We start from the raw sequence: 12396 nt of genomic DNA, 5'->3' as shown, positions 1-12396 counted from the left end.
TTTAATGTGCTTGTAGCTGGCTATATTTCTTATATTAACACTTGGCTATACCTAGTGTTTCCCCGGGAGATTTAGAAACCTCTATAGAGTTGTTTTGTAATCTAGCGTGCTTGTAGCCAGGCTATATTATTCATATTCTTGCTATTTGTACCACCTTTGTGGGCAGTAGTTCTATCACCAGCAATCCAAAAGAACTTGTGCATCTGTTGCTTTAATAAACTACACTATCCATTAATCTAGCCGTAAGAGTTCTCACTGAACGTGACCAAATTCCTTAAGGGTGGCCATGCTAGTTCATGCAACATGGCTGGACTGAAAGTGTATGGAGTCACAAGTGCATCCGTAATTGCTGAGATTATATATATACACACATATATATATATTGAACATGATTGGATTTCTAATACAGGAAACTGGGCATCACTCAGAATCTAAGCCTAGCCGCCCCCAGCCCCTCTGATATCCGAGGACAAGCTGGAATGCAAGGGGGTTTATTTTCTGACGAATTGCTTGGTCCTTTAATGTGACAAGCGAGAAGGGTGCAAAGTGTGCTACAGAGCCAAAAGAGAGCTGTGGGGCACGAGGCTGTGCTCGGGAGACACGATGACGGCAGGAGAAGGGTGCCGAGAGTGAAAAAGAGACAGAAAGCAGCTGTGGGACACAATGCCAAACTCGGGAAGGTGTCCCAGCAATGTACAGATGTGCTCAGGGGATGAGCGACGGAATGGAGACAACGTAGATGGCGTTGAATAAGGTAAAAGAGCCGTGGGGCACAGACAGCCTGAGGAAGGGTTCTGTCTGAACAGGAGAGATACAAAGAGGGCTGCAGAGCTCCAGGGGTGCCGTGGGGCACGAGGACAGTCTCGGGAGGCGTCGCGACAGGAACAAGAGGGCTGGGGGCGCGGCTGAGCATGGACAGAGAGACAAGCAAAGGATTGCTGACACAATGAGGTACTCCAGAGGGGATCTGAACAGAGTACAGACGTACTCAGGGGACCAAACGGAGGCATCGGACATGGCAGAGGGGAAGGTGAGAAAGTGCTCTGGGGCAAAATGAAAGCCTGAGGAGGAGTTGTCTCTGGATAAGAAAGACACAACGCCTGCTGCAGAACTGAAGGATGGCCATGGAGTGCAAGGACGCTCACAGGAAGCATTGGGACAGAGATAGAGGGGTGCTGAGGTGGCCAGAGAGAAGGCTTGAGGGCACAAAGGGACTCGGGAGGGGATTTGAACAGAGTACAGATGTTGTGAGGGAGACACTGACCCATTGGAGGCCGTCGAGATGGAGGAGAGGACAAAAACACTACTCTGAGGAAGAAGGATAACCTGAGATGTTCTAACAAACCAAGGGGGTACGAATTACACTCCAGAAATAAAAGCGTGCCGAGGAGACCGTCTAAAGCCTCGGGATGAACTGAGAGAAGAGAAAAAAAAAAAGACACAAAGAAGATTTAAAAGGCGACAAGGTATGTGACAAACAAAAACGAATGAAAAGCCAGGGATGTACAGTTTGTTAAAGGTAGACATAGAAAGAAAATTTTAAAAGCAAAATGGGATAAGGCAGAGGAGAAAAAAATGTAAAAATAGGGACAGAAAGCTAGATAAAAGTAGGCATAGAAAAAAAATTGAAAAATGAAGGCATTAAAGGAGGAAAAAGTTAAAAAATAGGGACAACAAACTAAATAAACAGCGACATAGAAAGAAAATCGAAAAATTGAGAGAGTACCCAAAAGACAAGAGAGAATTTACAAATAGGGACAGGAACTGTATGAAAGCAAACGTAGAAAAAAATTTAAAAAGCAAAAAGATTGAGGAAATAAAGGAAAAGACTAAATCATGGTGACATATAGACATAGAGAGAAAATACAAAAAGCGAGGGCACGAAGGAAAGACAAGAAATGATTAAAAAAGAAAGGCAGACAAAAAAAAGACTGCGAATGGGATGAAAGTAGACAGCGTATTTTAAAAGCAACGGTGATTAAGGAAATAGGGAAAAAGATTTAAAAATAGCGACGGCAAACTACAACAGAGGCCTAGAAAGAAAACCTATACAGCGATGGCACAGAAGGCAGAGAAGAAATAGTAAAAAAGGACAGCAAAGGGAATAAAAGCAGGCATAGAAACAACTTGTCAAACGCGGTAGGCATTAGGGAAATAAAGGAAAATATTACAAAATCGGAACAGCACACTAAAACAGACGTAGAAAGAAAATTTAAAAAGCGACAGCACTAAGGAAAGACTAAGGAATTAAAATTTAGGGAAAGGGAACCCAATAAAGGGAATTGTTGAAAGAGCAATTAAATCGCGATGGGGTACAAGAAATACAGGGAAGAATTAAAAAAAAAATTCAAGAAAAGGAGCCAGGTAGAGGGAGACGTAGAAGGAATTTTAAAAAGCAACTGAGTACAAGAAACATAGACAAGAATTAAAACATAGGGACAGGGAGATGGATGGAGGGCAAAGCAGACAGAATATTTTAACAGTGATCGGGTACAAGAAACACAGGAGTGTTAAAAAACCAGGGACTGGGAGGTGGATAGAAGGAAACATAGAAAGAAAATTTAAAAAGCGATGGGGACCAGGAGAGTGAAAGAAATTAAAAAATAGGGACAGGGTGTTGGAGAGACGTAAACATAGAAAGATAACTTAAAATGCAACGGGGTACAAGGAACACAGGAAAGCATTAAAAAGTAGGACGAGGGAGCTGCCGAGAGGAAAACAGAGAACAAAAAATCGATAGGTGAAGTGGTACAGGGCAGAGTTGGCAGAAGAGTGACAAGTTTTGGGGAGGCAGACCGGCAGGTGGGCTGGCAGAGAGGGAGACAGAAGCAGGGACAGGCAGGGAGGCAGGCAGAGATCCGGGGAAGGGCGGCAGAGGTGGGCCGGGACGCACACGAGGGAACATGTGACTCACCACAGCTCCTGGCACTGGCAGGAGACCTTCACCACCCCAAGGCTTTTCAGTCTGCCTCAGCAGCAGGCGCCTCGATGCTCCTCCGCTCTGAGGCTTCCCAGTGGCTCACACATGCAGCCAATGGAGGCACCGAGCTCCCAGCACTGTGTGCTGGTGGTGCCTTCTGTCAGGGACGGCTCGGTGAGATCCTTCATTGCTGCATGGACTGGCCATGCCTGGCCAGAGGCACCTGCCTGCGGGGCCCCCTCAGATTCCCTCCTCAGCCAGCTCCCCTTTGGCAGCTCCCTCAGGAAAGCATGCCCTGGTGGCAGCCCCCTTTACAGCTAGAGCCCCTTCACACAGCAGGACCAGCCCCACCCTCAGCCTCACTGGCCACACCTGGGACTGCCCCAGCTCCAGGCCCAGCTGGAGCCCATTGGCAACAGGGGCCCCTGCCAAAGCCCCCAGCACATCCCCCCCTCCCTGCACCTGTCCACAGCCACGAGCTCTGCACCCAGGGGCTGCAAACACATCCAGGGGCACAGAGGAAGCAGGAAAAGTGTATTCATTAAAGCACATCATAGGGAATCCCAGCAGTGAGCTGGCTCCAAGGCTCAGCGCCCCAAGGCAGCAGGACAGAGGGAAACAAGGGAAGCGGAAAGCGGAAGGAAGGTAGAGAAGAGGTGTGGGACAGGGAGCCAGAAAATGGGATGCTGGGAACAAAAAAAGAGGGACAGGGAGCCGCACGAGGGTGGAGAGAGAGAGAAATGGAGGGCAACGAGGAGGAGGAGGATGGAGAGATGGAGCACGAGAACCAGAGGAACAGGGAGATGGAGCCATAAACAAGAGGGGGAGGGAGCAGGGGTGAGAGATGGAAGGGTCCGAGCAGGACCACAGGACAGCAGAGAGGGACAGAGAGGAGGAGACACCCACAGGCAGGAGACAGAGAGGCGGAGGAGGGGGATTTTTCCACAGTAGGGAACTGGATAAGCCAAGGGATTAAGAGAGGAAAAAATCAAAGAAGAGAGACAGTGATCAAAATAAACAGAGGCATACGAAGAAAATTTCTTAAGTGAAGCGCAGGCTGCAGGACAGACAGGAAAGAATTAACAAATCAACACATTGGATACAATAAAATTAGATATCGAAAAAACTAAAAAGCCACCTCTATTAGGAAAGATGAGAAAAAACTAAAAAATAAAGAAAGAGGGAGAGACACATACAAAGTACATTGAAAAAGCAACGGGGTACACAACATACTGAAAACTGCTGAAAAATACGGATAGGAAGCTTGACACAGAAAGACAATTATTTCAAAAGCAACTAGGTAGAGGACTAGCAGGAAACAATTGGGGAAAAAAAAAAAAGACAGCAAACTGGATAAAAGTAGATAAAAGAAGCAAAACTTTCAAAGCCAAGGGACTAAGAGAGAAAAGCATTAAAAAAATAGCAATTGCAAACTAAACAAAGAGAGACCAAAATTGTAAAGAGCAACTGCACTAAGGAAAGACAAGAAACAATTAAAGAATAAAGACAGTGAATGGGATAAAGGTAGACAGAAAATTTTAAAAGCAACAGGGTTTAGGGAAATAGAAAAAAGAATTAAAAATAGGGACAGCAAACTAAGATGGTGACGTACGACGAAAATTTAAAAAGCGACGGCACTAATCAAAGGCAAGCAACAATTAAAACAGTAGACGGGATGCAAGTAGACTGAAAATCTTAAAAGCAATGGGGACTGAAGAAATGACGAAAAAATTGAAAAAAAAGGGACGGTGAACTAAACCGGAGGTGTAGAAAGAAAATCTAAAAAGCAACGGCACTGAGGAAAGTAAAGAAATAATGAGAAATGAAGATAACGAAGGGAATAAAAGGAGGCCTAGAACTAACATTAAAAAAGCAAGGGGGATTAGGGAAATAAAGGGAAAAAATAAAAGATAGGGACAGTAAACTAAGAGAGATGTAGAAAAAAACTATAAAAAGCAAGGGCACTAGGGAAAGAGAAGAAAAAATTAACAGAAAACGCAGCAAAATAAAGACAGCAAACATGATAAAAGTAGAAAATTTAAAAGCGACGGGGATTAAGGAAATAAACGGAAAAAAATTTAAAAACAGGAACAGCAAACTGAAACAGATGTAGCAAGAAAATTTATAAAGGGCCGGCACACAGGAAAGCTAAGTAACAATTAAAAAATAAAGATGGCAAACAGGATAAAATTAGACAGAAAATTGTAAAAGCAACAGGGATTAAGGAAATAAGGGAAAAATTAAAACACAGCAACATTGAACTAAAATGGAGAAGTAGAAAGCAATTTTAAAAGCCTACAGCACAAAGGACAGACAAGACATAATTAAAAATAAAGACATCGAAGGGAAAAAAAGTAGGCGTAGAAAACACATTTTAAAAGCGATGGCAATTAGGGGGGGGAAGGAAAAAAAAGGTAGGCATTAGGGAAATAAAGGAAAAAATTACGAAATCGGAACAGCAAAGTGAAACAGAGATGCAGAAAGAAAATTTAAAAAGCGAGGGCACTAAGGAACGACAAGAAATAATTTTAAAAACCCAGCAAAGGGCATAAAAGTGGGCATCGAAAGAACATTTAAAAAGCGTGGGGGATTTGGGAAAGGAAGAGAAAAATGAGGAAATAGGGACCGCGAACTAAAAGAGACGTAGAAAGAGAATTTAAAAAACGACTGCGCTGAGGAAAGACGAGAAATAATTAAAAGAAGAGACAGGGAACGGGATAGACGTAGAAAATGTAAAAAGCAATGGGGATTAGGGAAAGAAACCAAAAGAATTTAAAAGCCGGGACAGCGAACTAAAAGAGATGTAGAAAGAAAATTTGAAAAGCCACGGCGCTAATAAAGACAAGAAATAACTAAAAAATAAAGACAGCGAACGGAATAAAAGCAGACGGAAAATTTTAGAAGCAAATAGGATTAGGGAAATAAGGAAGAAATTGAAGCGTAGCAACATTGACCTAAAACAGATAGGTAGGGAAAAAATCTAAAAAGCGATGGCACTGAGGCAAACCAAGAAAAAATAACTGAAAAGAGAGCAAACAGAGTAAAAGTAGACAGAAAAGTTAAAAAGCAACTAAGGGCACTGAGGAAAAATGAAAAAAAATTACTTTAAAAATAAAGAATGTGAATGAGATAGAGGTAGAAAATTTAAAAAGCCAAGAGATTAATAGAGGAAAGAACTGGACGAGAGGGAAAGCAAACTGAAACTCAGACATGGACAGAAAATCTAAAAGGCAACGGCACTAAGGAAAGACAAGAAATAATTAGAAAGAAAGATATCGAAGGGAAAAAAAGTAGGCGTAGAAAACACATTTTAAAAGCGATGGGAATTGGGGGGGGGAAGGGGGGGGGGAAAAAACCAAACAGGGAGAGCAAACTAAAACAGAGGTTGAGAGAAAAATTTAAAAGCGGGGGCACTAAGGAAAGAGAAGAAATCATTAAAGAATAAAGGCAGGGAACGGCATAAAAGTCAAACAGAAAGTGTTAAAAGCAGCGGGGATTAAAGAAATGAGGAAAAAATTTAAAAGTGGCGACGGCGAACTAAAAGGGAGACGTCGAAAGAAAATCTAAAAAGCCATGGCACTAAGGAAAACCAAGGAAAAATAATTAAAAACTAAAGACAGCGAACGAGATAAACGTAGAAAATTTTCAAAGCAAGGGGGATGAAGGAAATAAGGAAAAACTTTAAAAAATAGCGACGGCAAACTACAACGAAGACGCAGAAAGAAGCTCTAAAAAGCGATGGCACAGAAGGCAGAGAAGAAATAATGGAAAAAAAAGACAGCAAAGGGAATAAAAGTAGGCACAGAAAGAACATTTCAAGAGCAGACAGAGACAGAAAATTCAAAAAGCGAGGGCACGAAGGAAAGACAAGAAAGAATTAAAAAAGAAAGGCAGACAAAAAAAAGACTGCAAACGGGATGGAAGTAGACAGCAAATTTTAAAAGCAACGGTGATTAAGGAAATAGGGAAAAAGATTTAAAAATAGCAACGGCAAACTACAACAGAGACCTAGAAAGAAAACCTATACAGCGATGGCACAGAAGGCAGAGAAGAAATAGTAAAAAAGGACAGCAAAGGGAATAAAAGCAGGCATAGAAACAACTTGTCAAACACGGTAGGCATTAGGGAAATAAAGGAAAAAATTACGAAATCGGAACAGCAAAGTGAAACAGAGATGCAGAAAGAAAATTTAAAAAGCGAGGGCACTAAGGAACGACAAGAAATAATTTTAAAAACCCAGCAAAGGGCATAAAAGTGGGCGTCGAAAGAACATTTAAAAAGCGTGGGGGATTTGGGAAAGGAAGAGAAAAATGAGGAAATAGGGACCGCGAACTAAAAGAGACGTAGAAAGAGAATTTAAAAAACGACTGCGCTGAGGAAAGACGAGAAATAATTAAAAGAAGAGACAGCGAAAGAAAGACAGCGAACGGGATAGACGTAGAAAATGTAAAAAGCAATGGGGATTAGGGAAAGAAACCAAAAGAATTTAAAAGCCGGGACAGCGAACTAAAAGAGATGTAGAAAGAAAATTTGAAAAGCCACGGCGCTAATAAAGACGAGAAATAACTAAAAAATAAAGAGAGCGAACGGAATAAAAGCAGACGGAAAATTTTAGAAGCAAATAGGATTAGGGAAATAAGGAAGAAATTGAAGCGTAGCAACATTGACCTAAAACAGGTAGGTAGGGAAAAAATCTAAAAAGCGATGGCACTGAGGCAAACCAAGAAAAAATAACTGAAAAGACAGCAAACAGAGTAAAAGTAGACAGAAAAGTTAAAAAGCAACTAAGGGCACTAAGGAAAAACAAGAAAAAATACTTTAAAAGTAAAGAATGTGAATGAGATAGAGGTAGAACATTTAAAAAGCCAAGAGATTAATAGAGGAAAGAACTGGACGAGCGGGAAAGCAAACTGAAACTCAGACATGGACAGAAAATCTAAAAGGCAACGGCCCTAAGGAAAGACAAGAAATAATTAGAAAGAAAGATATAGAAGGGAAAAAAAGTAGGCGTAGAAAACACATTTTAAAAGCGATGGGAATTGGGGGGGGGAAAGGGGGGGGAAAAAAAACCAAACAGGGAGAGCAAACTAAAACAGAGGTTGAGAGAAAAATTTAAAAGCGGCGGCACTAAGGAAAGAGAAGAAATCATTAAAGAATAAAGGCAGGGAACGGCATAAAAGTCAAACAGAAAGTGTTAAAAGCAGCGGGGATTAAAGAAATGAGGAAAAAATTTAAAAGTGGCGACGGCGAACTAAAACGGAGACGTCGACAGAAAATCTAAAAAGCCATGGCACTAAGGAAAACCAAGGAAAAATAATTAAAAACTAAAGACAGCGAACGAGATAAACGTAGAAAATTTTCAAAGCAAGGGGGATGAAGGAAATAAGGAAAAACTTTAAAAAATAGCGACGGCAAACTACAACGAAGACGCAGAAAGAAGCTCTAAAAAGCGATGGCACAGAAGGCAGAGAAGAAATAATGGAAAAAAAAGACAGCAAAGGGAATAAAAGTAGGCACAGAAAGAACATTTCAAGAGCAGACAGAGATAGAAAATTCAAAAAGCGAGGGCACGAAGGAAAGACAAGAAAGAATTAAAAAAGAAAGGCAGACAAAAAAAAGACTGCAAATGGGATGGAAGTAGACAGCAAATTTTAAAAGCAACGGTGATTAAGGAAATAGGGAAAAAGATTTAAAAATAGCAACGGCAAACTACAACAGAGACCTAGAAAGAAAACCTATACAGTGATGGCACAGAAGGCAGAGAAGAAATAGTAAAAAAGGACAGCAAAGGGAATAAAAGCAGGCATAGAAACAACTTCTCAAACACGGTAGGCATTAGGGAAATAAAGGAAAAAATTACGAAATCGGAACAGCAAAGTGAAACAGAGATGCAGAAAGAAAATTTAAAAAGCGAGGGCACTAAGGAACGACAAGAAATAATTTTAAAAACCCAGCAAAGGGCATAAAAGTGGGCGTCGAAAGAACATTTAAAAAGCGTGGGGGATTTGGGAAAGGAAGAGAAAAATGAGGAAATAGGGACCGCAAACTCAAAGAGACGTAGAAAGAGAATTTAAAAAACGACTGCGCTGAGGAAAGACGAGAAATAATTAAAAGAAGAGACAGCGAAATAAAGACAGCGAACGGGATAGACGTAGAAAATGTAAAAAGCAATGGGGATTAGGGAAAGAAACCAAAAGAATTTAAAAGCCGGGACAGCGAACTAAAAGAGATGTAGAAAGAAAATTTGAAAAGCCACGGCGCTAATAAAGACAAGAAATAACTAAAAAATAAAGACAGCGAACGGAATAAAAGCAGACGGAAAATTTTAGAAGCAAATAGGATTAGGGAAATAAGGAAGAAATTGAAGCGTAGCAACATTGACCTAAAACAGATAGGTAGGGAAAAAATCTAAAAAGCGATGGCACTGAGGCAAACCAAGAAAAAATAACTGAAAAGAGAGCAAACAAAGTAAACGTAGACAGAAAAGTTAAAAAGCAACTAAGGGCACTAAGGAAAAACAAGAAAAAATACTTTAAAAGTAAAGAATGTGAATGAGATAGAGGTAGAAAATTTTAAAAGCCAAGAGATTAATAGAGGAAAGAACTGGACGAGAGGGAAAGCAAACTGAAACTCAGACATGGACAGAAAATCTAAAAGGCAACGGCACTAAGGAAAGACAAGAAATAATTAGAAAGAAAGATATCGAAGGGAAAAAAAGTAGGCGTAGAAAACACATTTTAAAAGCGATGGGAATTGGGGGGGGGGGGGGAAGGGGAAAAAAACCAAACAGGGAGAGCAAACTAAAACAGAGGTTGAGAGAAAAATTTAAAAGCGGCGGCACTAAGGAAAGAGAAGAAATCATTAAAGAATAAAGGCAGGGAACGGCATAAAAGTCAAACAGAAAGTGTTAAAAGCAGCGGGGATTAAAGAAATGAGGAAAAAATTTAAAAGTGGCGACGGCGAACTAAAACGGAGACGTCGACAGAAAATCTAAAAAGCCATGGCACTAAGGAAAACCAAGGAAAAATAATTAAAAACTAAAGACAGCGAACGAGATAAACGTAGAAAATTTTCAAAGCAAGGGGGATGAAGGAAATAAGGAAAAACTTTAAAAAATAGCGACGGCAAACTACAACGAAGACGCAGAAAGAAGCTCTAAAAAGCGATGGCACAGAAGGCAGAGAAGAAATAATGGAAAAAAAAGACAGCAAAGGGAATAAAAGTAGGCACAGAAAGAACATTTCAAGAGCAGACAGAGACAGAAAATTCAAAAAGCGAGGGCACGAAGGAAAGACAAGAAAGAATTAAAAAAGAAAGGCAGACAAAAAAAAGACTGCAAACGGGATGGAAGTAGACAGCAAATTTTAAAAGCAACGGTGATTAAGGAAATAGGGAAAAAGATTTAAAAATAGCAACGGCAAACTACAACAGAGACCTAGAAAGAAAACCTATACAGCGATGGCACAGAAGGCAGAGAAGAAATAGTAAAAAAGGACAGCAAAGGGAATAAAAGCAGGCATAGAAACAACTTGTCAAACACGGTAGGCATTAGGGAAATAAAGGAAAAAATTACGAAATCGGAACAGCAAAGTGAAACAGAGATGCAGAAAGAAAATTTAAAAAGCGAGGGCACTAAGGAACGACAAGAAATAATTTTAAAAACCCAGCAAAGGGCATAAAAGTGGGCATCGAAAGAACATTTAAAAAGCGTGGGGGATTTGGGAAAGGAAGAGAAAAATGAGGAAATAGGGACCGTGAACTCAAAGAGACGTAGAAAGAGAATTTAAAAAACGACTGCGCTGAGGAAAGACGAGAAATAATTAAAAGAAGAGACAGCAAAAGAAAGACAGCGAACGGGATAGACGTAGAAAATGTAAAAAGCAATGGGGATTAGGGAAAGAAACCAAAAGAATTTAAAAGCCGGGACAGCGAACTAAAAGAGATGTAGAAAGAAAATTTGAAAAGCCACGGCGCTAATAAAGACGAGAAATAACTAAAAAATAAAGACAGCGAACGGAATAAAAGCAGACGGAAAATTTTAGAAGCAAATAGGATTAGGGAAATAAGGAAGAAATTGAAGCGTAGCAACATTGACCTAAAACAGGTAGGTAGGGAAAAAATCTAAAAAGCGATGGCACTGAGGCAAACCAAGAAAAAATAACTGAAAAGAGAGCAAACAGAGTAAAAGTAGACAGAAAAGTTAAAAAGCAACTAAGGGCACTAAGGAAAAACAAGAAAAAATACTTTAAAAGTAAAGAATGTGAATGAGATAGAGGTAGAAAATTTAAAAAGCCAAGAGATTAGTAGAGGAAAGAACTGGACGAGAGGGAAAGCAAACTGAAACTCAGACATGGACAGAAAATCTAAAAGGCAACGGCACTAAGGAAAGACAAGAAATAATTAGAAAGAAAGATATCGAAGGGAAAAAAAGTAGGCGTAGAAAACACATTTTAAAAGCGATGGGAATTGGGGGGGAAAAGGGGGAAAAAAAACCAAACAGGGAGAGCAAACTAAAACAGAGGTTGGGAGAAAAATTTAAAAGCGGCGGCACTAAGGAAAGAGAAGAAATCATTAAAGAATAAAGGCAGGGAACGGCATAAAAGTCAAACAGAAAGTGTTAAAAGCAGCGGGGATTAAAGAAATGAGGAAAAAATTTAAAAGTGGCGACAGCAAACTAAAAGGGAGACGTAGAAAGAAAATCTAAAAAGCCATGGCACTAAGGAAAACCAAGGAAAAATAATTAAAAACTAAAGACAGCGAACGAGATAAACGTAGAAAATTTTCAAAGCAAGGGGGATGAAGGAAATAAGGAAAAACTTTAAAAAATAGCGACGGCAAACTACAACGAAGACGCAGAAAGAAGCTCTAAAAAGCGATGGCACAGAAGGCAGAGAAGAAATAATGGAAAAAAAAGACAGCAAAGGGAATAAAAGTAGGCACAGAAAGAACATTTCAAGAGCAGACAGAGACAGAAAATTCAAAAAGCGAGGGCACGAAGGAAAGACAAGAAAGAATTAAAAAAGAAAGGCAGACAAAAAAAAGACTGCAAACGGGATGGAAGTAGACAGCAAATTTTAAAAGCAACGGTGATTAAGGAAATAGGGAAAAAGATTTAAAAATAGCAACGGCAAACTACAACAGAGACCTAGAAAGAAAACCTATACAGCGATGGCACAGAAGGCAGAGAAGAAATAGTAAAAAAGGACAGCAAAGGGAATAAAAGCAGGCATAGAAACAACTTGTCAAACACGGTAGGCATTAGGGAAATAAAGGAAAAAATTACGAAATCGGAACAGCAAAGTGAAACAGAGATGCAGAAAGAAAATTTAAAAAGCGAGGGCACTAAGGAACGACAAATAATTTTAAAAACCTAGCAAAGGGCATAAAAGTGGGCATCGAAAGAACATTTAAAAAGCGTGGGGGATTTGGGAAAGGAAGAGAAAAATGAGGAAATAGGGACCGCGAACTCAAAGAGA

Source organism: Gavia stellata, chromosome 14, assembly GCF_030936135.1.
Source record: "Gavia stellata isolate bGavSte3 chromosome 14, bGavSte3.hap2, whole genome shotgun sequence".
Taxonomy (NCBI): Eukaryota; Metazoa; Chordata; class Aves; order Gaviiformes; family Gaviidae; genus Gavia; species Gavia stellata.
The sequence above is the reverse complement of the archived record's forward strand: the minus strand, read 5'-3'. Positions refer to the sequence as shown.